The sequence below is a fragment of the Schistocerca piceifrons genome, chromosome 3, assembly GCF_021461385.2.
Source record: "Schistocerca piceifrons isolate TAMUIC-IGC-003096 chromosome 3, iqSchPice1.1, whole genome shotgun sequence".
Classification (NCBI taxonomy): Eukaryota; Metazoa; Arthropoda; class Insecta; order Orthoptera; family Acrididae; genus Schistocerca; species Schistocerca piceifrons.
This window is the reverse complement of record NC_060140.1, coordinates 886,855,849-886,881,740: the sequence shown is the minus strand read 5'-3', so window position 1 is coordinate 886,881,740 and position 25,892 is coordinate 886,855,849. Positions and strand designations below refer to the sequence as shown.

General features: G+C 41.7%; 1 long non-coding RNA gene across 4 annotated transcripts in view; it reads right to left on the bottom strand.

Annotated features, from left to right (window-relative positions):
- The window catches only part of LOC124787658, a 103,950-nt gene extending 89,998 nt beyond the window's left edge, over positions 1 to 13,952 (bottom strand). For all 4 annotated transcript variants that reach the window (XR_007015982.1, XR_007015983.1, XR_007015984.1 and 1 more), the window contains exon 1: positions 13,637 to 13,952. This is a non-coding gene — a long non-coding RNA (uncharacterized LOC124787658). The remainder of the gene's footprint in view (positions 1 to 13,636) is intronic.
- Positions 13,953 to 25,892: the final 11,940 nt, after the last annotated feature.

Here is a 25,892-nt window from a genome sequence, read left to right as displayed (position 1 = left end):
TTTCTTCTCAGGACGTTTGGGGACAATATCAATCAACATTTCTTTTATATGTACCATTCTTCCACATGAGTTCCATCGTGTTCTATGGCCATATGCCAGTGGCATGTAAAAGTATCTATCCTCTCATGGTAAAAGCACTTGTCCCTGCTCATAGCCACGTTTTCACTGCATTAATAACTCTCTAATCATCTTCACGTGCTCCACGGTGTAATGTAACGGACTACTGAAACTACCGATACCACCGGCTGGCCAGGTGTGCGGTGCCGTCAATCAACTTGAAGGAGCAAGTGAACTTTAACTGCGTAAACATAAACATATTATTATTTTGTTACAAAACTGTTAATACGAGGACAATCATGAGGTATATTGCCACAGAACTATATTATAAACACTTTTCATTTTTCATACTATGTTTTTCATATATGTATACGTGCGATATACAACCAAAGCTGGCAGTACTGCACAGTTTGTGAGCTCTGTGAACAGGAGCCGGTGGTTGGCGGGTGTAGAGACAATAGGCAGTTGGTGTTGAGACGTCTTGTAATACTCTTGCTTTGAGAAGGTCAAGGAAAGAGGGAACGAAATGATGCATTGGAAAAGTTGTTGCATTGAAAATTATTGAATATCGTCACGATCAGCATTTATAAAATAAAAGTTGGAATTTCAAATATGTGTCAGTTCTTACGCAGCAGAATACACACCCTAGACCTCAAATTAATTTAACAAACAGCGGATGGCGAGATTCATCACTGGACCACGAGCGTGCAACAACGACCAATAAAGGTAAGAAAGTTATATTACTCTAAATTCAAACTGTGACGATACCTTTCTTTCTCCATGTCTTCAATCCTGTATGTACTCTGTTGTTAGAATGAAGAGCTTGACGGGGACTTGTGGTCAACTAGGCACACCAGGGAGACTACACGGGTTTAAAATGATAATTTGTAGCTTAATGTGCTACTATTGATAATAATTAATATTTGTCCCCCGGAGAAAGAGGTGCATTACAACGGGGAGAAACCTGAAGTGGGCGAAACCGCTGGAAGTCTGAGGGCGCCAGGTCTAGGCTGAATGGTGGATGAGGCAGTGATGTCCATCCTATTTTGGCAGCGTGTCCCCACGTTCTGAGATACATACGTGGACGCGCATTGTCGTCTTGGAGCATGATATCTGTTGGATTCTTTTCAGACCGAACACGTCAGAAATGGCTCTTGAGTTTGTTCAGAGTCTTCACGTACGTCTTTAAACTAATGAGTGTCTGTTTTGGCAGCACATCCATGAGAATGGCACCATCACTATCTCAAAAGAGTGTCACCATGACTTTACCAGCAGAAAGACCTGCCTTAATTTTCACCTGTTTTGGTGATTGTGGGCGATACCGCTCTAGTGACTACCTTTTTGTTTCTGGTTCAAAGTGCCCAGGTTTCGTCATTTGTAACAACGCCTTGCAGAAAGGCCCCTCCACTGATCTGAAACTGCTCCAGCACTTCAGATGAAGCGGTTTTTCTTTGAATCTGGTGGGCTGCTATCACCATTCGTGGAGCCCTTCTTGAGGATACCTTTGAATATCCAAGAGTCTCTGACGTTTGAAACGGGTTTCCAAAGCTGAGAGACAGATAACGCCAATTTTCGAGTTGTGATGCGCCCATCTGCACAAATAATGGCACGATTCACCATTTCGTGACCGGTGACAGTCACAGGACGTCCGAAAATGATCGATCAAGTAGCTCAGTGTCTACACTTCCTGGTGCTGTACCTACCTTCATCCATCGCCCAACAATAGTTCAATTAACTGTATACTTACCATGTAGTACGCACTATCATTTGTGAATGTTCACAACGATTTCTTCTTCCACAACTAAGAATTTAATTATAGCACGTTCCTTCTAACGAGTTTCCTGATGCTTTACCATGGCACAGCCATCTGTCGGAATTGTTCAAAATTTCGCACATGTGCAGCAGAAATATCAAATTTGGAGCACGTAAAGAGACGTTTCACTAGAGATATTTACGCCTCTAAAAAACTTCATGCGTTATTTACTGAATGACCCTCGTATTCTCCTAACTGACGAAAGGGTGAGGCTATGCGAAAGATCAGCCTCATGTCTCTACACTACAAGATTCTCTCAGGCCAGATTGTTGAGCGCTATACAAGAAGGAAGAAAAGATAGAGGGGCCAAAAGAGCCTTCCACCACACACCGTAAGGTTTTATGCGCAATGGTGACGTACGAAGTGGGTCTAAAGGTGATGGGAGTATTTGCAATATCGCATGTTCTGTTAGTCCGATATGCGCGATTTTTCTTTGTTATATTGGTGAGAAAGTTAGTTAAGTATCTACACAGGGTTAGCTATACCGGATATTTAGACGACAGGTATCAAAAAATGCACATGTTTTGGTAGTATCGGCGGTTATTTATTTTGTATAAAAATGAATCACGGAATTTGTATTAAATTTTAGTGTAAGAACGGAATAAAATGCAGCAAAGTTTTCGAAATGTTAACTATTGGTGTTGGCGAATCTCCTGTGAGTAAAATAAGGGACTACGAGTGGTAAAAGCGTTTCGAAGAAGGCAGTGAAGACGTTGAAGATGACGAAAGCACCCGCACATCATCAACGTATGAAATCGTGGAAGAAGTGGAAGAAACGGTTATGAACCATCATCGAATCACAGTCAGAGATGCCACTGATGATGTTGGTATATTATTGCTTCATGCCATAAAATTTTTTCTGGTGTTATTGATATGTGACGTGTGTGAGCAATATTGTTGAATTTCGAACAAAAACAGCGACGTATGCAAGTTGTTCAGGAGTTGCTAGATGAAGTCAGCGAAGATGCAGATCTAATATATCTTGTAGTAACAGGCGATAAAACAACAGGTGGCGTGTTTGTTGCTGTTAGAAGTAGTTGATCTTGTCTCGAAATTGAAGTAGATAGTTCCTGTGAGTTAGTATGGGCAGAAGTCATTGTTGACAACCGGAATAAAATAATAATTGAATCCTTTTACCGACCTACCAATTCAGATGATACAGTTGCTAAAAGGTTATAAGATTCAAACACATACCCGACTCATACAATTATAGTTAGTAGTGACTTCAATTGACCCTCGATATTTTTGCGAAAATACATGTTTAATTCCGGAGGTACGCATAAAACATCATCCGAAATTGTGCTAAACGCAGTCTCCGAAAATTATTTCGAGCAGTTAGCTCATGAGCCCACGCAAGTAGTAACCGGTTGTGAAAACACACTTGACCTCTTAGCAACAAATAATCCTGAGTTAATAACGAGCATCAAAACGGATACAGGGATAAACTAAAAATATACCTATTCAGAAAAGCAGATAAAAATTAACTTGACGCCATCCTGAGAGACAATCTCCGCTCCTTCCAAATTAATAAGTGTAGACCAGATGTGACTTGAGTTCAAAGAAATAGTATCGGCAGCAATTGAGGAATTTATACCAAATAAATTAACAGACGACGGAGCTGATACTCCTTGGTACACAAAACGGGTCAGAATACTATTGTAGAAACAATGAAACAGAGATGCCACATTTAAACAGACGCAAAAACTCCAAGATTGGCGATCTTATACAGAAGCTCGAATTTTAACGCGGACTTCAATGCGAGATGCTTATAATAGTTTTCACAACGATACCTTGTCTCGAAACCTGGCAGAAAATCTAAAGAGATTCTGGTCGTATGTGAAATATGCTAGCACCAATAAACAATCAATGCCTTCTTTGCGCGATAGCAATGGAGATACCATCGGAGACAGTGCTGCCAAAGCAAAGTTACTAAACACAGCCTTCCGAAACGCCTTCACAAAAGAAGACGAAGTAAATATTACAGAATTCGAACCAAGAACAGCTGCCAACATGAGTAACGTAGAAGTACATATCCTCGGAGTAGTGAAGCAACTCAAATCACTTAATAAAAGCGTCTACTAGTACAGACTGTATACGCATTAGGTTCCCCTCAGAGAATGCTGATGCATTAGCTTCATACTTAACAATCATATACAACCGTTCGCTCGAAGAAAGATCCGTAGCCAAAGACTGGAAAGTTGCACAGGTCACACCAATATTCAAGAAAGGTAGGAGTAACCCACTTAATTACAGGTCCATATCGTTAACGTCGATATGCAGCAGGATTCTGGAACATATATTGTGTTCGAACATTATGAATTACCTCGAAGAAAACGATCTATTGACACACTGTCAACGTTGGTTTAGAAAACATCGTTCCTGTGAAACACAACTAGCTCTTTAATCGCATGAAGTGTTGAGTGCTATTGACAAGGGATTTCAGATCGATTCAGTATTTATGGATTTCCGGAAGGCTTTTGGCACTGTACCTTACAAGCGGTTTGTAGTGAAATTGCGTGCTTATGGAATATCGTCTCAGTTATGTGACTGGATTTGTGATTTCCTGTCAGAGAGGTCACTGTTCGTAGTAATTGACGGAAAGTCATCGAGTAAAACAGAAGTGATTTCAAGCGTTCCCCAAGGTACTGTTACAGGCTCTTTGCTGTTCCTTATCTACATAAACGATTTGGGAGACAATCTGCGCAGCAGTCTTCTGTTGTTTGCAGATGACGCTGTCGTTTATCGACTAATAAAGTCATCAGAAGATCAAAACAAATTGCGAAACGATTTAGAAAAGATATCTGAATGGTGCGAAAATTGGCGGTTGACCCTAAATAACGAAAAGTGTGAGGTCATCCACATAAGTGCTAAAAGGAATCCGTTAAACTTCGGTTACACGATAAATCAGTCATATCTAAAGACCGTGAATTCAACTAAATACCTTGGAATTACAATGTTGTGGGGAAGACACAGAGACAGAGACTGCGTTTTATTGCCAAGACACTTACAAAATGTAACAGACCTACTAAGGAGAATGCTTACACTACGCTTGTCCGTCCTCTTTTAGAATACTGCTGCGAATGTGGAATCCTTATCCGATTGTATTGACGGAGTACCTCGAAAACGTTCAAAGAATGGCAGCACGTTTTGTGTTATCGCGAAATATGGGAGAGAGTGTCACTGAAGTGATACAGAATTTGGGCCGGATATCATTAAAAGAAAGGCGTTTTTGGTTGCGATGGAACTTTCTAATTAAATTCCAATCACCATTTTTCTCCTCCGAATGCGAAAATATGTTGATGACACTGACCTGCATAGGGAGAAACGATCACCACGATAAAATAAGGGAAATCAGAGCTCGTATGGAAAGATATAGGTGTTCGTTCTTTCCGTGCGCTATACGAGATTGGAATATTAGAGAGTTGTGAAGGTGGTTCGATGAACCCTCTGCAGGCACTTAAATGTGGTTTTGCAGAGTATCCATGTAGAAGTAGATGTAGAACAGTTGGTCATGAAAATGCTCAAGATTCGAAATCCAGCAGCACATACTTCCTACAGCATTAACCAAAGGAGGTATACATATACATGTCCAAATCATACCCACCCTCAGGAAACGATGCAGGAATCCCTCACGGTCGTCCTGAGCATTGCCTCTGCATTCCTCCATTATTGCCTTCGATGAGATGGCTTAGTCGTTCCAGTGGAAACGTTTAGTGTCACGAAGACGGTAATGAAGTCGCAGTCTCAGTATTCGTGATACATAACCCCATGTTTCCAAAAATAAAGGACACGTTAAAGAGCCGTCTTCTTACAAGCATAGATGAGATTAAAAACGCATCGCTGAGAGAGCTAACGCTATCCCAAACATCGAGGTTGTAATATTATTGGATTTCAGCTACTTTGCATGTGAGATATTTGTCATTAAAGAAAAGGACAGCCAACGAGCTGTAGTTCGTAAAGATGCCAAGCATCACAGCGCGAGAGTAAAGAGAGGAAATATTTTTTTAATGTGCGCCTATACCAAAACGCGCGTCCAGCGTTTAAATACTCTAAATAAACACTACGACCCGCTGGGCGCAGATGTTTAAAATCTTTGCCGCAGCGCTTGATAGCAAGAAGCAGCGAAACAGAAGAAAGAACAATCTATCTTTTGTTAAGAAATATTTTAGAGACTTCATTATCCCTTGTACTTTTGGTCGCCGATATGTTAAGACGTACTACATAGCATTGCTACAAGTTGTATTTTTATTTTGTGTAAAAACTATGTGAAACGACAAACATACATTTCGGTAACTCGGGTGTGGATACAATGTATTTACGTACACGCAAGCACATTTAATTTTAAGAAGGAACGGACTGACAAAGCAGCGATTATTGGACTGCGCCATCCACAAAACAAATTTCACATGTAAGTCACCCATTTATTGTCTATTTGTCAATGTTTAGAAGTTTAATGTCAATTTGTTCAAAATATTTATATTAATTTATATTATTTACATTAATTTACATTAATTAATATTTTACGATGCAGTAATTTCCTTCTTCTTCTTTTCTTTCACTAACCAAAAATGATGTTCAAATTGTATATGAGCTTTGTTACAGTTCGCTCTTTATTGCCTTGTCTCGATTGTATTTGGGAGACCACTAATGTGTTCAACTTCCGATCTGTTAATTCCACTAATTTGCTTTCATTTCCATTTTTATATTCAAATAGGTCCCATAGGTATGTTCATCGAAGATTACGATTGCGTGAAGGCAGTCCGGGTCAAAAGTCAATTATTCGCGTAATCAATCCGTACGTCTCTTGAACACAATCGGTGATCAATTAATAATCTCTCTCTCTTTTAAATTCGTACTAAAAAACGGCCACACAGGATAGCCGTAAGTACGCAGTCTAGCGTTAGGTTGCGTTTTGTCAGTAAATATTGCCAACCAACAGTTACAGCATCACCATCATTAATAAGCAAGTTCCTAACGCCAGACGTTCCGGAGCTGTGTCTGGACAAGTAAATAAAAATCTTTCCAAAAAACAAACATTCCCGCTTTATTTGAGTATTCACTCGCGTCAGGTTCGGACAGGGTTGTGACCTGTCTCATCTGTACAGGGGGGGGGGGGGGGGCGGGGGATATTTCCATCACCGTACTACGAGTGTCACCCACAGAAACTTTCAGATCCCAATCACTGCAATGCTCAAGATTCGAAACCCATCGGGACATACTTTCTACAGTATTAATTAAAGCAGGTACACAAACACATGTCCAAATCAAACGCATACTCAGGAAACGATGCAGCAATCCAGAATTGACGGCCTGAGCACTGCCATTCCGTTCCTCCATTATGTTGCCTCCCACACATCTTTCTAGTGCGGATGGTTGTGATGAGTGCTTATGGAGCGTTGTGCAGTTACCGTATCGGTATGGGTGAAGCGAAGGAAGCGGGTGAAAACGGTGGCGGCGCATTTCCCACCCCTCACGAACAGCACGAGCTTAACGTCGAGCTTAAAGTACCCATCCGACGAACGGATCACTGTCTGCTAATTACACCCTTCCTGCTCAAATTCTCATGCTGAACAGCAATAAGGTTGGATAGCGGTACCTCCGAGTCGAACGTCACAGCACACGTGCGCGTTAGCGATTTCGTCATGAACACCTCTGCTCACGAGCGTTACGACACTGCCCCCACACCTTCGTCCGGCGGAGTGCGTCGTCCTGACTAGACTTTCGAGAGAAGTGTAATTTTGTCTTCCTAAAATTTCGTCCGGAGCTGCGTTGGACATCGAAGAGGTGCTTCTCGTCGGGCTGGGAAAGTCGACAAGACTTAGCGGAGCCAGGGACACGTCTAAAGACGTCCAACGCAGCTCTGGACGAAATGTTAGGAACGATAGTTCGTGGAGCACGACCGTACAACCCGAAAGATTCGCCAGCAACTAAAACAGGTGGTGAGAGTTCAAATGGTTCAAATGGCTCTGAGCACTATGGGACTCAACTTCTGAGGTCATTAGTCCCCTAGAACTTAGAACTAGTTAAACCTAACTAACCTACGGACATCACACACATCCATGCCCGAGGCAGGGTTCGAACCTGCGACCGTAGCGGTCTCGCGGTTCCAGACTGCAGCGCCTAGAACCGCACAGCCACTTCGGCCGGCGTAGTAAGAGTCTCATCGTATAAATATACATTGTTATGGCCACACTGTCTCATGCAAAAGCTCTCCTTGTTAATAACCAACAACTCTACAAAACTTCTCTTCCCATCAACATTTATGATGGAGAAGATTCTGTCCATCTCATAAATAAATTTAATAATTGTCAGTATCCCGCGACGTGCGCTGCGTTGTATTTCAAGAACAACGACGTGTACTATTTTCCACCTTCTTTCCATAAGTAGCTGCAGTCACTCAAAGTTTATGATTATGATGTTTTTGCAATGTCGTGACGCACACATTCACACTACAGGCTGGTTTCTTACGAACAAAGCTGTGTTCTTGCAGATAATTTACGACGTCTTCCCATTTGTATCAGTGGTAGTTACACGTCGACCTGCTGTAATCTTATCGTTCTCAGGCAGAAATTGCGCACTACAGCCGAGGTCACGAACGCACCCTTATAATGTGGCTCTCAATCCTGTTTGAATCGCAGTGGTGTAACTGATTTTCAAATGCTTCAAATGGCTCTGAGCACTATGTGACTTAACATCTGAGGTCATCAGTCCCCTAGAACTTAGAACTACTTCAACCAAACTAACTAAGGACAACACACACATCCGTGCCCGAGTCAGGATTCGAACTTGAGACCGTAGCGGCAGCGCGGCTCCAGACGGAATTGATTTTCAGCGGCAGTATAACTGGTGTGAAGCCATCACACAACTGTCATCCACCAAATATTGAGGATTTGCAGCTCAGTTGTCAGTTGTGTGATTATAGCCACAAACTGTTTCGAGACAACGTTATCCCATTTTCAAGTGCTTCAAACTTTTTATGTCATTAGGCCTCGTCACAGTTGCGACTGCACCTCGGGAACGGTGGATGCACTGGTTTGTGATGTTTCATGTGTTATGGCTGAGTTGACAGCGCACCTGTGCAGCTTGTTTTTGCGTTGTGACGAGGCCTAATGGCATTAAAAGTTCTAAGCGTCTGAAAATGGAATAATGTTGTCCCGAAACATATTGTGGCTATAATCACACGATTGATAAATGGGCTGAATATCCTAAAATTGCTTTCATCAGCAGTATTTGGTCTGCAAGAGCGGTGAGGTGGTCATGGCGGCGGCGTAAAATTCCCGACTACCAGACTTTGCACCCGTGTTCTGGAATAAATTCCAAACCTCTCCGTAGCGTCTAGAGGAGTGAGGGCATGGGACACTGTTGATGGCGACCCCTTTGTCAGGTAGAGGCGTTGCGTTTGGCTGACCCTTTGTTGTTACTATAGAGAAGTATGTTTATGCGCAACCACCTGATATCATCCCCGGGCTTTCTCATTATCAGGAAGAACATGAACAAGACAACAACACTGCACTGCCCACACTTTCATTAGTCACACACTCGACCGTTCCTTTTAACACTCCTAACAGTCAGGCTTCCCCAAAGGCGTCAGTTATGAAAAGATAGAAGAAAAGTCCCTTGCCAGCTCCCGAGCGACACGTCTCATTGCTTCGTCAGATAGAATCTTGTCTGTTTCATGGTCAATTGGGGACTCATGTAATGACGCCAAAAATTTTGAACTTTTGTGACAGTTTCAATACCAAACGAAGCATTTTTTGAATTATTTGGTGTAAGTTCATATAAATGAATGTTAGATAGGTCGACTGCAAGCTAACAAAAGTGGCCATAAATTGCTGCGGGGAAAAGAAACTAACGACAAACTGGCTTCTAGAACTTACAAAGAAGCCCAGCAATAAATAATATTAAAGAAATATCAGCAGAAAGAAATGCTTTCAGAATCAAAGTATTAAAACTAAAGACTCTGAAAGACAGAAAGATTAAAATAATAGGCGCTCGAAGGTCAGAATCAAGGGATAAAAGAGGAATGTTTGAGAGAAAGTTAATAATCAATTTTGAATACTTAAAATTAGCGTATAGTATTCAGTGTGGCTTAGTATGTAAATATATAAGACAGTAAATGGCATACTAAAAGCCCCAGTCGTTCTAGGCTAAATCCTCATCCAGCCCTCGGATTTTTTTATCTAATGTATCACGTCTTTCGCCTGTGACAGTGTTTTGAATATGTAAAAATAACAAATCGGACCGTGATTCGGAATCAATTTGAAACTATTAGTTCCTTATAACTGGTTGGGCATGTCAGTTCAAAGGTCAGAACTAGCCACGGCGTAACATATCCGGTAGGAAAATTTGTGGTAAGGTCTTATGGGACCAAACTGCTGAGGTCATCGGTCTCTAAGCTTACACACTACTTAATCTAACTTAAACTAACTTTCGGAAAGGACAACACACACATCCATGCCCGAAGGAGGACTCGAACCTCCGACGGGGGAATCCGCGAGAACCGTGACAAGACGCCCAGGCCGCGCGGCTACTCCACGCTGCCTCCGATAGGAAGATGATTAGTGAAAGACTGTGATGCTAAGAACAACTAATTGGGGCAACAGCCTCCATAACTACACCTGCACACGTACTCGCCAAGCCACAGCGCTGTGTGTGGTGAAGGGTACGTACTGTATCACCGGTACCGTTTCCTCCAATTCATTTCAAATACAGTATGCGGAAAGAAAGGTTGTTGACCACCTTTATGAGCCTGGTTACTTTTAATTGTCTGGGTGACTACGCTGGATTTAAGTTGGAGGAACTGGATTTAAGTTGGAGGAAGTGATATGTTCCGTGACTCTTTCACGTAAGTGCAATCCGCCACGTCTTTCTTGTAGCGGCTCCCACTGCTGTTGGTCGAGCACCCCTGGTTACTATCACGCTTACTGAAGGAATACGTGACGAAGCTCGAAGGTCTTCTTTGAATTTTTTCATTAATTTAATTTTCTTCGTTGATTTATCTTTGTAACGGTCCCAGACCTTCGAACAATATTAAAAAGTTGACCGAACGAAGTTGAATTACACTTCCTTGCCACCACTAAATGTGAATCTGGGGCGTTAGTCTTCCGTCTTCCTCATGAATGTAGTTATGTTTTCGCTTCACAATGAAACGCCCAGGACACACACCTCTAGTTACTTGAAAGTTGCGACTGATAACAGCAGTTGATTGTCCATTTGCATAATCAAACTGCACGGATCCTTTCGTCTCTTTTCGCGCGTAACAGTGCGTTGGTTTATGTTGAAGGGAAGCTGGCAATCTTTGCCTTGGTGCAAATCATCATCAAGTATCTCTGAATTTCGTAACAACGTTGCTTCGGTGCAAAGTAAGTAGAAGAATTTTCGGAATTCGCGAGCAACGTATATTTAATAATGTTGCGATTACAGCGCTACTAAAGCGTAGTTACTAAGCAAGGTTTTCCGAAATTTCCACATCAAAGAAGACGTAGTAAATGTTTTAAAATGCAAGCCAAGAACAACTGCCAGCATGACTAACTTTGAAGTAGAGCTATACCCCCGGTGTAGCGAAGCAATTTAAGGCACTTAATAATAGCAAATCTTCCAGTCACTTAGTAAAGGTAAATCTTCCGACCCGAACCAATTTGGGTCTCCTTAATGATGTAGGAGTTCGATATTTAACAATCCTATACAACCACTCGCTCAGTGAAAGATGCATACCTAAGGACTGGAAAACTGCGGAGGTCACATCAATACTCAAAAAAGGAAACGGACCTAATAGGCTGAATTGCAGACCCGTACCACTTACATAAATTTGCAGTAAGATTTTGGTATATATACTGTGTTCGAACATTATGAAATATTTCAAAGAGAACGTTCTGTTGACACATAGTCATACGGATTCAGAAAATATCATTCTTGTGAAACACAACTAGCATTTTATTCGCACAAAGTAATGAGTGGTATCGACAGGGGATCTCATGTTGATTCCATATTTCTTGATTTCCAGAACGCTTCTGACATCGTTCCTCACAGGAATATTCTAATCAGTTTGCATGCCTATGGGGTATTGTCTCAGTTATGCGGCTGAATTCGTGGTTTCCTGTCAAACAGAAAGTGACGGAAAATCACTGAATAAAACAGAAGTGATATCTGGCGTTTCCCAATGAAGCGTTGTAGCCCCTCTTCTGTTCCTGATCTATATAAATGATTTAAGAGATCATCTGAGCAGCCATCTTACATCGTTTGCGTATGGTGCTGTCATTCACCGTCTAGTAAACTCATCAGAAGATCAATGTGAATTATATAATGATTCGGACAAGATATACGTATGGTGTGAAAAGTGATAATTGGCCAAGAGGGATAAACAGTGTGAGGTTCTCCACACGAGTTCTAAAAAGAACCCGTTAAATTTCGGTAAAACGATAAATAACACAAATTTAAAGGGATTACAGTTACGAACAACTTAAATTGGTACCATCACATAGAAAATGTTGTGGGAAAACGAAGCAAATACTGTGTTTTATTGGCAGAATACTTACAAGAAGCAAAAGAATGCGCTAAAGAGAATGGCAAGACTACATCTGCCTGTCCTTTGCTAGAGTACTGCTGTGCGGTATGAGATCCTTACCAGATAGAATTAACGGCGGACGTCGAGAAAGTTCAAAGAAGGGCAGCTTGTTTTGTATTATCACGATACAGGGGAGTGAGTGTCACGGGTATGACGGATGAGCTGGGATGGCAGTCATTAAAACAAAGCCGTTCGTCCGTTGCACCGAGACCTTTACACAAAATTTCAGTCACCAACTTTCTCCTGCCCGAAAATATTTTGTCGTCTCCCATCTATATAGGGAGAAATGACTATCGTAATAAAAAGGAAGGATTGAAGATTTGTGTTTAATGCCCCGTCGACAACTAGGTCATTAGAGACGGTCATAATAAAATAAGTGAATTCAGAGCTCGCACAGGAAGACTGAGCTGTTCCTTTTTCCCACGTGCTGTTAGAGAGTGGAATGATCGAGAAATAGCCTGAAAATGGTTCCGTGAACATTCTGTCATGCACTTGGATGCGAATTACAGAGTAGTGATGTAGATGTGTATGATGTCGTAGATCGTAACTTTACCCATCTTTTACGTTTTGACTTCATGAAATAATCATGTGATATTGTTCATTACTACCGAAGAAGATACGGAAAAATGAAGGTATTTAGTGAAATAAGAGTAATTCGTAGAAATGGTTCGACGAAGAGACCTTTGAAAAATTTGAAGAATTCTCAGTCGTACCAATATTATTGAAGAAGTGATGCATTAACTAAGAATTCAGACTTCCTCTAATACGAAAGGAGGAAGCGGAGACGTTGAGGATTCAGAAGCGCCACATGCATCTACAAAGAGATCTACAATGAAATAAAGACAAGTTGTTTAAGTTGGAATTTTACGCAATACAATTCTAGAAGTGGAACAAATCGACCAGAACTAAGGAAAACACTAGAGAAAATGTTCGCCACATTAACGTAACTACTTGTTTGAGAACATTCGTCGTAGCAGAATACTGTGCCAAAATAAAGATACTCGTAATTCTTGGTCTGTTCCAAATAGCGACGAAAATATATCTTATTCTTACAAATACATCGAAAGTAAAATTTACTAGAGTAAAATCTGACTACGTCAAAATTGAATTCATACGAAAGTGACAATACGGACATAATACTGTTATTCCTAAATGGTTCCAACACGAACGAGGTCACTTTTTAAGTAGCACTGAGTACTCACGTTTTGCACGAAGGAAAAGACCCACTTCGTCGAAAACTAATCGATTATGCATAGAGGCGTGTGTAACACTTGTAACGACGTCTCATTTTCCGTTGTAAAACAACTGATTTTCGCTGAACACCTGAGGAAATATAAATAGTTCATGCAGCTGTTAAAGGTTATACCGCTCGACGTTTACGCATTAACTTGAATTGTACGAGTCAGTAACTTCTGCCAAGCAAAGCGTCACACGCAATACGTAACTGCTTAGAACACTCGTCCCGAGCTTTGTTATTGCCACTGGATGCACAACTCACTTGCACGTCGTATCCTTATGGTAGACGGACTAACTATGAGAGGCGACTGCCACTTCTGTCTGTGCGTAAACGCACGGCTGACGCAATTTTCTGTCGAAACAGTGTCATTCTATTGAGTCATCCGAGGCTAACAGAGCACCAGGTAGTTTAACTCTTTGAAATATAGTGGTGTGAAAATCATACCATCTCTTCTAAATTTTCTCAGAAAACAAAATAGTGCTCTATCTTCTTAATCAAAATTTTACAGATTGATTTGTGGAAGGGGACCAAATAGCGAGGTCACCGGTCCCATCGGATTGGGGAAGAATGGGGAAGGAAATTGGCCGTGCCCTTTCAAAGGAACCATCCCAGCATTTGTCTGAAGCGATTTAGGGAAACCAAGGAAACCTAAATCAGGATGGCCGGACGCGGGATTGAACCGTCGTCCTCCCGAATGCGAGTCCAGTGTGCTAGCCACTGCCCTACCCGGCTCGGTTTGTATTTGTAGTGCCTACAGGGATTACCTCAAACTGTGCTGACGACTGCTCTTGTTTGTGATATGGTACTTTTTTCGATCTGTAGATGATTGTGGTACGTATGAAACATATCCAAAGTAGTCATGTATTCATCGCTGTTGTTCAGTATTCTCACTCGAGATGTTTCAGTTCATGTGATTTGTTCACTAACATGCATGTAGAAGAATTTGCTAAATTTTATACGTAACCTACAAACTACTGACAGTATGTTGTTTGATTTTTGTAAGCATGTTTCACGTTCTCATATCCCTTCATCGATTCTCTTTCCTGAGTTTTATAATGCTGACTGGAACATATTTTTTGAATTTCTGAAAAAAGTGGGGATAAAATGCCGAGAGCAAAAGTTATCTGCTGCTACGAAGGGGGGGGGGGGGGGGGGGTTGGAATAGTTGAGACGAAAGTGAGACACGGTTGTATCCTATCTTCCATGTTATTCAAGCTGTACATTGAGGAAGATGAATAGGTAACCAAAGAGAAATTTGAAATTCAGTTAGAAGAAAAATATTAACGTTTGGCGATGACGATGACGATGTAATTCTATCAGAGACGGCAAATGACTCCGAAAAGCAGTTCAACGGAATTGATAATGTCTTGTAAAGAGGTTATAAAATGAACGTCGACAAAAATGAGAATGTAGTCGAATTAAGTCAGGGACGCTGAGGAAATTAGGTTCATAAATGAGACAGTAAAGGTAGTAAATAAGTTTTGCTATTTTAGACAACAAATAACAGACGGTGGGCAAGGGACAGAAGATAGAAAATCTAGACTGGCATTAGCTAGAAATGGTTTTGGAAAAAGGAAAATAGCTCAACATCTAAAATAAATTTACGGTTACAATAGTTTTCCACAATTTGGATAGCAAATTAGTTGCTTCGCTTTGAAAACCATTGTCAGAGCTCGTGGCTTGTTTGTCATGTTTGTTTAACTGCACATGATAAAGAGCCCTTAAGTGCCGGTTATGGTTTCCGAAGAGAACCGTAACTAGTCACAATAAATAGAAGAACTTTCGTGAATCAGATGGTGAAGAAACTGTTATGAAGATCGGGAAGCGCAAGTCGCTGTATCACAGCTTAATAAATTTGAGGGAGTGTTTTCTGAACCTATTTGTGAGGAGTGTTGCTTGTACAGAAGTGAAGTGTGGACGATCAGGACAAACAAGAAGTGGAAAGAAGCTAGAACGGCCAATGATCCCTTCAGTGCAGATGCATACCAAGCCAAGGAGCAATGGCACTACATCAGTAGTGTGTGGTGTAAGTTGAGAATTTTGGTCTGACGGGGGACGTGCTAGGACAATCAATGCGGTTCTGGTGACCACTATGTCCAGATGACATAGTGCTCAGTGTATCTGACTAGTACACAGAAGACTTGAAATCGAGTCCCGGTTGGGCTTAAATTTTCAACTTGCCCCATTGATATACGATTACATCGACGCCCACTGGAGACTAATATCTTTAATTCCTTGGATTTCGTATGTTTTTATACTTCAGATGTGTTGTCATCTTTGTACAGAACATCATGAACACGGTCGTTGTTGGCTAAGTACATCATGGTGTACCCATAATGCAGATTTGTGAATAGGACAAGGGAGTTTATTATACATTGGTAGTAGGTGTATAGTTGTAAAAATGGAAGTCAATGAAGTAAAGAGAATGTTAATCTCTGAGTTTAGGTAAATAATTTTTATCTGCAGACACAGATGAACATGGTGCCTAGGCTGGTAATGAATTGTCATTAATGGTTTCCATGACTACACTTCGACTTACTGATCTCGAGAGAACAGTTTTATTCCATTTATCCTAAAACATAAACGTGATTCCGTCTATAAATAAAAATTATTTTAATTAATACAACAATTATGAAATTATGGTCGGCTGCAAACTATTAAACTGATACACTTCGTAAGAGCTTACTCCCCTACAGTTTTTAAACTTTCTTTGGTTATGTCTTTCAAAAGAAAGTTAGTCTCACCCTATACATACTAAAACCAGACGGCTTATGTCGGTTGTAAGACTTTCTTTCTCAAACGCCATCCTTATTTTGATATCCTCATCGTCATCATGTGACACTTCCGCTCGCCAAAGCTATCTGCCCGTATTTTAATTCTGCAGTAACTGGGGGTAGTTATAAATTTGGAACCAAAATTTCGTGATCATACTGATCAATATGATTTACTTTTCATTTTGTTTCATTTATTCTACTGTTGGTGGCACTCACTGATGTTGGGCAGGAGGGATATTCCACAACAGTAGTGCGGCAGTGAAACTTGCAACTGCTGCTAGCAATCTCTGTATACAAAGGGCAACGTCCTGACTCACTGACTGATTGTCTCTTCATCGCCCAGCCCAAACCGCTAAGGATAGAAACTTGAGGTCTGGTGAGAGCGTTGATGTTATGCTGTAGGCATCGTTTAGTAAGGGATGCTTCGAAACCCCATCGCTAAGGAGGTGAAGTAGGGGATCAGACTTTTTCTTCCCTTCAAATTTGAAGCTAAAATAGGAAAACTGGTATTTCGTTTCTCAGTCACAAATAATTCAACGACTAAGGGGGTAGCATAGTGGCCGAAAGTTTTTGAAAATAAATGATTATTATAGTACCGGTACTAATAACGCTTTTTTAAATCTACATGTATGAAAGTTGCTATTGGACTTCAACATCTAAAGAGGTGATGGAGGAAGCAGAGATGAAAATTAAAAAAATTTATAGAGAAAGCATTTCTAAAGATAATTTTAAGAAAATTTCATTTGGCTTCTCGGTTACAAATAAAAAAATACGCGTTTCAGTGTTTTTCCAATTTCAGCCATGCAGGGGGTAAAATAAGGGATGAAAGTTGTTATGTAAATGTCTCATTACAAAAGCATCTTCAAACTAAATCTCTGAAAATTTATATTTGGCTTCTCGGTTACAAATACGAAATACGTGGAATAGTGGGTTTTGCAAATACAATCCCTAAGGGGCTGAAATGGAGAATGAAATTATTTCGTTATATTAAAACCTTTTTACAGCTAAATCTCTAAAAATTTGTGTTTGACATCTAAAGAAATATGTGTTAGGGGATGAAAGTTTCTATGGAAATATTACAACTCAAAGGCAGGAGTAACGGAGACCTACGACTTTAGAGACCAGAATTGTTTTTTGGTCAGAAGTGCATTCGGAAAAGACAGTGCTTCTAAGGGCTTAAATAGTGTGCAAAGTTCAGAAGCTGTTGCAATTAGGGTACAACATAAAAATTCGATTAAAGAACAGCAAACGAAAGTCTGTGCAGATCATATACTGACGTGAAAGAAGTCATGGGATACGCCTTTATATCTTGTCGGACTTCCTTTTGCTCGGGTCCGCAGCTCGTGGTATCGCGGTCGCGTTCTCGCTCCCCGAGCCCAGTCCTCGGTTTGATTCCCGGCGGCGTCAGGGATTTTCACCTGCCTCGAGATGACTGGGTGTTTGTGTTGTCCTCATCATTTCATCATCATTCCTGCAAGTGGCGAGACTGGACTGAGCAAGGGTTGGGCATTTGTACGGGCACTGATAACCGTGCAGTTGAGCGCCCCCCAAACCAAACATCATCATCCTTTTGCTCCACGCAGTGCAGCGACTCGACGTAGCATGGACTCAACAAGTTGTTGGAAGTCCCCTGCAGAAATACGGAGCCATGCTGACTCTATAGTCGTTTATAACTGCGAAAGCGTTGCCGGTGCAGGATTTTGTGTACGAACTGACCTTTTGATTATGTCCCACAAACGTTCGCTGGGATTCATGTCGGGCGATCTTGATGGCCAAATCATTCGCTTGAATTGCCCAGAATGTTCTTCAAACCAATCGCAGACAATTGTAGCTCGGTGACTTCACGCATTGTCATCCATAAAAATTCCATCGTTGTTTGGGAACATGAAGTCCATGAATGGCTGCAAACAGTCTCCAAGTAGCCGAACATAACCATTGCCATTGAATGATCGGTTCAGCTGGACCAGAGGATCCAGTCCATTCCATGTAAACACAGCCCACACTATTATGGAACTGCTACCAGCTTACACAATGCCTCGTTGACAAGTTTGGTCCACGGCTTCGTGGGTTTGCGCCACACTCGAACCCTACCACCAGCACTTAACAATTGAAATTTAGGCTCGTCCACCCAGTCCACGATTTTCCAGTCGTCTAGGGTGCAAGCCATACGGCCACTAGCCAAGGAGAGGCGCACCAGCCGATATCGTGGTGTTAGCAAAAGCACTTGCGTCCATCGTCTGCTGCCATAGCCCATAAACGTCAGATTTTGCCGCACTGAACTAATGGGTACGCTCGTCGTGCGTCCCACATTGATTTCTGCGATTATTTCACGCAGTGTTGCTGGTCTGCGAGCACTGACAGCTCGCTCTACGCAAACGCCGATGCTCTGCTCTCGGTCGTTAAGTGAAGTCGCGTTCTCCGTGGTGAGAGGCAATGCCTGAAATCTGGTATTCTTGGTAAGCTCTTGACACACTGGATCTCGGAATACTGAACTCCCTGACGATTTGCGAAATGCAATGACCCATGCGTCTAGCCCAAACGCGTTCAATGTTTGTTAATCCCCCGTCGTGCGGCCATGATGACGCCGGAGAACTTTTCACGAACATTACCTGAGTACAAATGGCATCTCCGCCGATGCACGGCCCTTTTATACTTTGTCTACCATCGTCTGTATGTGTGCATATCGCTGTCCCATGACTTTCGTCACTTCAGTGTATGATCTACGGGAGCAAAGCAGCGGCCACTAAGCTAGCACAATGTATTTTGAACTAACAAGGCGCGCTGAGCAAGGAGTGCACTAGCACAGGTAGAGGAAGTGGGGCTACGCTACACCAATAGTGTTGGACAGACATCGTATTTAGCGTAATTGACTCTCTGCCCCTCATCTCCCTCTTTACGTGGAAAGGCCAGTTTTCCATCTAGTATTAGAGATACGGGTATCACTGTTCGTCTCAAATTCAGATGGACTATTTACCATGAATTCCATTAACGAACGTATATATTGTGTTGGTACAGCTAAAACTAGCCGAGCGGTCTAAGGCGCTGCAGTCATGGACTGTGCGGCTGGCCCCGGCGGAGGTTCGAGTCCTCTCTCGGGCGTGGGTGTGTGTGTTTGTCCTTACGATAATTTAGGTTAAGTAGTGTGTAAGCTTAGGGACTGATGACCTTAGCAGTTAAGTCCCGTAAGATTTCACACACATTTGAACAGTTAAAACACCCAAGTTCTCGAAGAGGTACCTACATGACTAACCAGGGCGATCATCAACTGTTATTCTTACTACTCGCTTTTGTGCAATCAGTTCTTTTTTCCTAAGTGTTGAGTAGCCGTAGAAAATTATTCCGCAAGACATAAATGAATGGAAACATACAGAATATGTCGGGAGACTGAGTCACCTGTTTCCGAGACCAGCAATTATATGAAGAACAAAAGTACCTGAACTTAATTGTTCGAGAAGCTCAGTGGTGTGCTTCTTCCAGTTCAAGTTTTCATCAATACGCCCAACCAAAATTTTGGAACATTCTGCATCGTTCAGTGACTCCTACTCTTTTATTATATCAACTGCTGATATGACAGTATTAGTTGTAGACAACTGAATGTAGTGGTTTCTCACAAACATCAGTAACACTTTCTTCTTTTGCTTTCCCTCTAATGGAATTTATTATAATAGTATCGTCTGCAAGAAGTAGCAACTCTGCTTGCTGAATGTTAAGTGGGAAGTCATTCACACATATAAGGAATAGAACTGGACTCAAAATTTAACCCTATGGGATTCCCTTTGTGATTTCTCTCCAGTCACTAAACTCTCCTACTTTCCAACATTGTCTGAATTATTCAGCACAACTTTCTGCATTATATTTATTAAGTACGATTCAGACCAGTTCTGTGTAAAGCCAAAAATTCTATAAAACTTAAGTTTTCCTTTGTAAGAGTGCAACATGATCCAGACAATGAAACGTCTCGAGAAGTTCACAAAAAACATCAACTATCGATGTTTTATTATTTAAAGCTTGAACTAAGTTGCGAGTGAATGTATAAATAGCATTCTCAGACGAGAAACCCTTCTGAAATCCGAACTGTGATATGGTAAGTAAATTGTTTTTACTTAAATGTGAGACTGTTTTAGAGTACATTACTTTTTCGAATATTTTCGAAGAAAATGTGACCAAGGAAACAGTGATGGACGTCTTTCGTGGTGCGATAGTGTACGTGACGTGCTATTTCCAGAATTCTGGAACTGTGGATTTCTGCGCGGGCGGCACAGGGCGTGTCCACTCGGCCCACCTTGTAGACCTCCAGCCAGGGACCTGGCTCGATGCCCCGGCGGGCCAAACACGCAAGGCCGACCAGGTTCGCTACTTGACCCGCCGTCGCGGTTTCTGGGAACAACAGGGAAGTAGCCCTCTCCTCTCTCTCTCTCTCTCTCTCTCTCTCTCTCCCTCCCCCCCTCTCTCTCCCTCCCCCCCCCCTCTCTCTCTCTGTGTGCGTGTGTGTGTGTGTGTTTGTGTGTGCGTATGCGTGCTCTTTCTCTGTCGTTTGCTCGCGTCCCTAAACGGTGGTAATTGTTCTTGATATGACTGTAGACAGATATGCCAAATAAATTTCATTGCGGACAGAGTACACTGTATGTTGAACCTCAAGTTATCGGGCTGTTGCAACAAATGTGGCAAGTGTCTGATCCCAATATATTGCTCACAAAAGTTTTATCATCAACCACTTGTTACTTCCACCACAGTGGCTTATGTAACACATAAAAAATCATGTTGTTTAATTTGGTATTTCATAAAAAAAATCCTGAGAACAAACACCGTTCATGCCTTCATCTCATTTTGTTAAGTGGAGTAAAGCTCACAATTTGGATGGAGTGAGAGATTTCTACTACACTAATGGATGTGGAAAGTGTGAACACCACCGACATTTTGACCACATGCCACCGAGCTGATACTCTCCAGTATTGCTGTAACTGTGGGTATGACAACGAAGATGTAATTCGTTTACGAACTTATATTGAGTACTTTCAGTACACAAAAGCCGTTGCTACGGATGACGAACGGATGGAGTACATGATAGGATTGGGTGAGTCTAACGTTAATGGAACTTTCTACGTGGAGACCGCAAAACAGCATGCCGGAGAACGTGCACATTAAACTTATCACCGGCTGACGGAATCTGAGAAAATTCGAACCATTTGTACGAGGGACGTGGCTACATCATGCCGACAGATCACACAAATACATATCTGTAGTTGTTGTTGGCTTTTGGGGGAGGTCATCGTCGGATTAGGGAAAGACGGGGAAGGAAGTCGGCCGTGCCCTTTCAAAGGAACCATCGCGGCATTTGCCTGGACCGATTTAGGGAAATCACAGAAAACCTAAATCAGGATGGCCGGACGCGGGATTGAACCGTCGTCCTCCCGAATGCGACTCCAGTGTGCTAACCACTGCGCCACCTCGCTCGCTTTATCTGTAGTGCAATGACTGCAGAATAAGTGGTGACGAAATGGACTTGGTTCAGTATTCCGGTAAGAAGAATAGCCACAGGTCCTTCCAAAAGAACTACTTCACGAGAAGACTGTAGGATTGTTCGACTGGCTCTGACAGACAGGTGATAATAATTGAAATCCAGGAAGAGGTTCCAGTCGGACTGCCACTGTGAACTTCGCGAATAGTACTGGAAGTTCTACATCTATATCTGTTTCTGCATACATACTCTGCAAGCCACCGAATGGTGCGTGGCGGAGGGTACCTTGCAATACTCTGTAAGACTACTTGTCGTTTCCTTTCCTGTTCCACTCGCAAACAGAGCGAAGGTAAAGCGACTGTCTGTGTCCCTCCCGACGAGTCCTGATCTCTCTAACCTTATCTTCATGGTCCTTATGCGAAATATACGTCGGCGACGGTAAAACTGTTCTGCCGTCAGCCTCAGCTACCTGTTCCCTAAATTTTCTCAATAGTGCTCCTCGAAAAGAACATCACCTTTCCATTTGAGTTTCCGAAGCCTTTACGTAATACTTGCACATTATTCTAAATACCGGTAATAAATCCAGCAGTCTGTCCCTGAACTGCTTCAATGCGTTCCTTCAATCCGACGTGGAGCGAATTCCAAACACTCTAACACAAGCCAACAATGGGTCGCACCAGTATCATAAGTGAAGTCTCCTTTACAGATGAACCTTACTTTACTAAAATTCTCCCAATAAAGCAAAGTCGACCATTCACCTTCCCTACCACAATCTTAATATGATCATTCCATTTCATATTGAACTCAAAACGTTGCGTCTAGATATTTAACCAATGTGTCTGTGTCAAGCAGCACAGTATTAATGCTGTGCTCGAACAGTGTGGTTTTGTTTCTCCTACTCATACACATTAATTTACATTTTCTTCCACTTAGATTTAGGTGCCATTCATCACTCCAACTAGAAATTTTTCCTGTCATCTTGTATCTTTCTACAGTCAGTCAATGACGATTTTGGACATTGTGGTCTTCAGTCCAGAGACTGGTTTGATGCAGCTCTCCATGCTACTCTATCCTGTGCAAGCGTCTTCGTCTCCCAGTACGTACTGCAACCTACATCCTTCTGAATCTGCTTAGTGTATTCATCTCTTGGTCTCCCTCTACGATTTGCACTATCCACACTGCCCTCCAGTACTAAATTGGTGATCCTTTGATGCCTCAGAACATGTTCTGCAAACCGATCCCTTCTTCTGGTCAAGTTGTACCACAAACCCCTCTTCTCCCCAATTCTATTCAACACCTCCTCATTAGTTATGTGGTCTACCCATCTAATCTTCAGCATCCTTCTGTAGCACCACATTTCGAAAGCTTCTATTCTCTTCTTGTCCAAACTATTTATCGTCCATGTTTCACTTCCATACATGGCTACACTCCACACAAATACTTTCAGAAACGACGTCCTGACACTTAAATCTATACTCGACTTTAACAAATTTCTCTTCTTCAGAAACGCTTTCCTTGCCATTGCCAGTCTATATTTTATATACTCTCTACTTCGACCATCATCAGTTATTTCGCTCTCCAAATGGCAAAACTCCTTTACTACTATAAGTGTTTCATTTCCTAATCTAATTAGATTGACCCGACTTAATTCGACTACATTCCATTATCCTCGTTTTTCTTTTGTTGATGTTCATCTTCTATTCTCCTTTCAAGACACTGTCCATTCCGTTCAACTGCTCTTCCAAGTGCTTTGCTGTCTCTGACAGATTTACAATGTCATCAGATAACCGTAAAGTTTTGATTTCTTCTCCATTAATACCTACTCCGAATTTTTCTTTTGTTTACTTTACTGCTTGCTCATTGTATAGATTGAATAACATCGGGGATAGGCTACAACCCTGTCTCACTACCTTCCCAACCACTGCTTCCCTTTCATGCCCCTCGACTCTTATAACTGCCATCTGGTTCTGTACAAATTGTAAATAGCCTTTCGCTCCCTGTATTTTACCCCTGCTACCTTCAAATTTTGAAAGAGAGTATTCCAGTCAACATTGTCGAATGCTTTCTCTAAGTCTACAAATGCTAGAAACGTAGGTTTGCCTTTTCTTATTGTAGCTTGTAAGATAAGTCGTAGGGTCAGTATTGCCTCATGTGTTCCAATATTTCTAGGGAATCCAAACTGATCTTCCCCGAGGTCGGCTTCTACCAGTTTTTCCATTCGTCTATAAAGAATTCGTGTAAGCATTTTTCAGCCGTGATTTATTAAACTGATAGTTCGCTAATTTTCACACCTGTCAACACTTGCTTTCTGTGGGATTGGAATTATTATATTCTTCTTGAAGTCTGAGGGTATTCTGCCTGCCTCTTACATCTTGCTCACCAGATGGTAGAGTTTTGTTACAGCTAACTCCCCCAAGGTTATCAATAGTTCTAATGGAATGTTGTCTACTCCCGGGGCCTTGTTTCGACTCAGATCTTTCAGTGCTCTGTCAAAGTCTTCACCCAGCATCATATCTCCTATTTGATTTTCATTTATGTCCTCTCCATTTCCATAACATTGCCCTCAAGTACATCGCCCTTTTATAGACCCTCTATATACTCCTTCCACCTTTCTACTTTATCTTCTTTGCTTAGAACTGGGTTTCTATCTGAGCTCTTGATATTCATACAAGTGGTTCTCTTTTCTCCAAAGGTCCCTATCTTACCCCTAGTGAGTTATGCCTCTCCATCCTTACATTTGTCTTCTAGCCATCCCTGCTTAGCCATTTTGCACTTCTATCAATCTCATTTTTGAGACTTTTGTATTCCTTTTTCCCTGCTTCATTCACTGTATTTTTATACTTTCTCCTTTCATCAATTAAATTCAATATATCTTCTGTTATCCAAGGTTTCCTACTAGCCCTCGTATTTTTACCTACTTGATCCTCTGCTGCATTCATTATTTCATCCTTAAAAGCGACCCATTGTTCTTCGACTGTCAATCGTTCTCTAATGCTCTGCCTAAAACTCTCTACAACCTCTGGTTCTGCCAGTTTATCCAGGTCCCATCTCCTGAAATTCCCACATTTTTGCAATTTCTTCAGTTTTAATCTACAGCTCATGACCAACAGATTGTGGTCAGAGTCCGCATCTGCCCCTGGAAATGTCTTACAATTTAAAACCTGGTTCCTAAATCTCTGTCTTACCATTATATAATCTATCTGATACCTTCTAGTATCTCCAGGCTTCTCTAATGACGATATGTTCCTATATACCACAGCATCATCAGGAAACAGTCGCAGGCTACTGCTTACCCTGTCCGCCAGATCATTTATGTGTATAGAAAATAACACCTGTCCTGTTACACTTCCCTGGGGACCTCCTGACGATACCCTTGTCTCTGATGAACACTCACCGTCGAGTACAAGACCGGGTTCTGTTACTTAATAAGTCTTCAGGCCACCCACTTAACTGGGAACCTATTCCATATGCTGGTAACTTCGTTAGCAGTCGGCAGTGTAGCACTGTTCAGGCGTTTTACGGAAATCTAAAAATAAGAAATCTGCCTTTTGCTCTTCATCGACAGTTCGCAGTGTATCATATGAGAAACGGGCAAGCCGATTTTCGCACGAGCGATGCTTTCTAAGAAAGTGCAGATTTGTGGACGGAAGCTTTTCTGTCTCAAGGAAATTTATTATATTAGAACTGAGAATATGTTCAAGGATTCTGAAGCAAACGGATGGTAAAGATATTGGTTTCTAATTTTGTGGGTCCGTTCTTTTACCCTTCTTGCATGAAGGAGTGACTTGGGCATTTTTCCAGTCAGTTGGAACGTTGTTCAAGGCGAGAGATTCATGATAAGTAAGGTGCCAATGTTCTAGAGTATTCTTTGTAAAACTGAACTGGGATTTCATTAGGGCCTCGGAAGTCGGAATCGAGCTACCATACGTCGTTTAACTCTGACACTGTACTGCAGACAACAGAAATTTGCATGATGTAAAGCCTGTGTC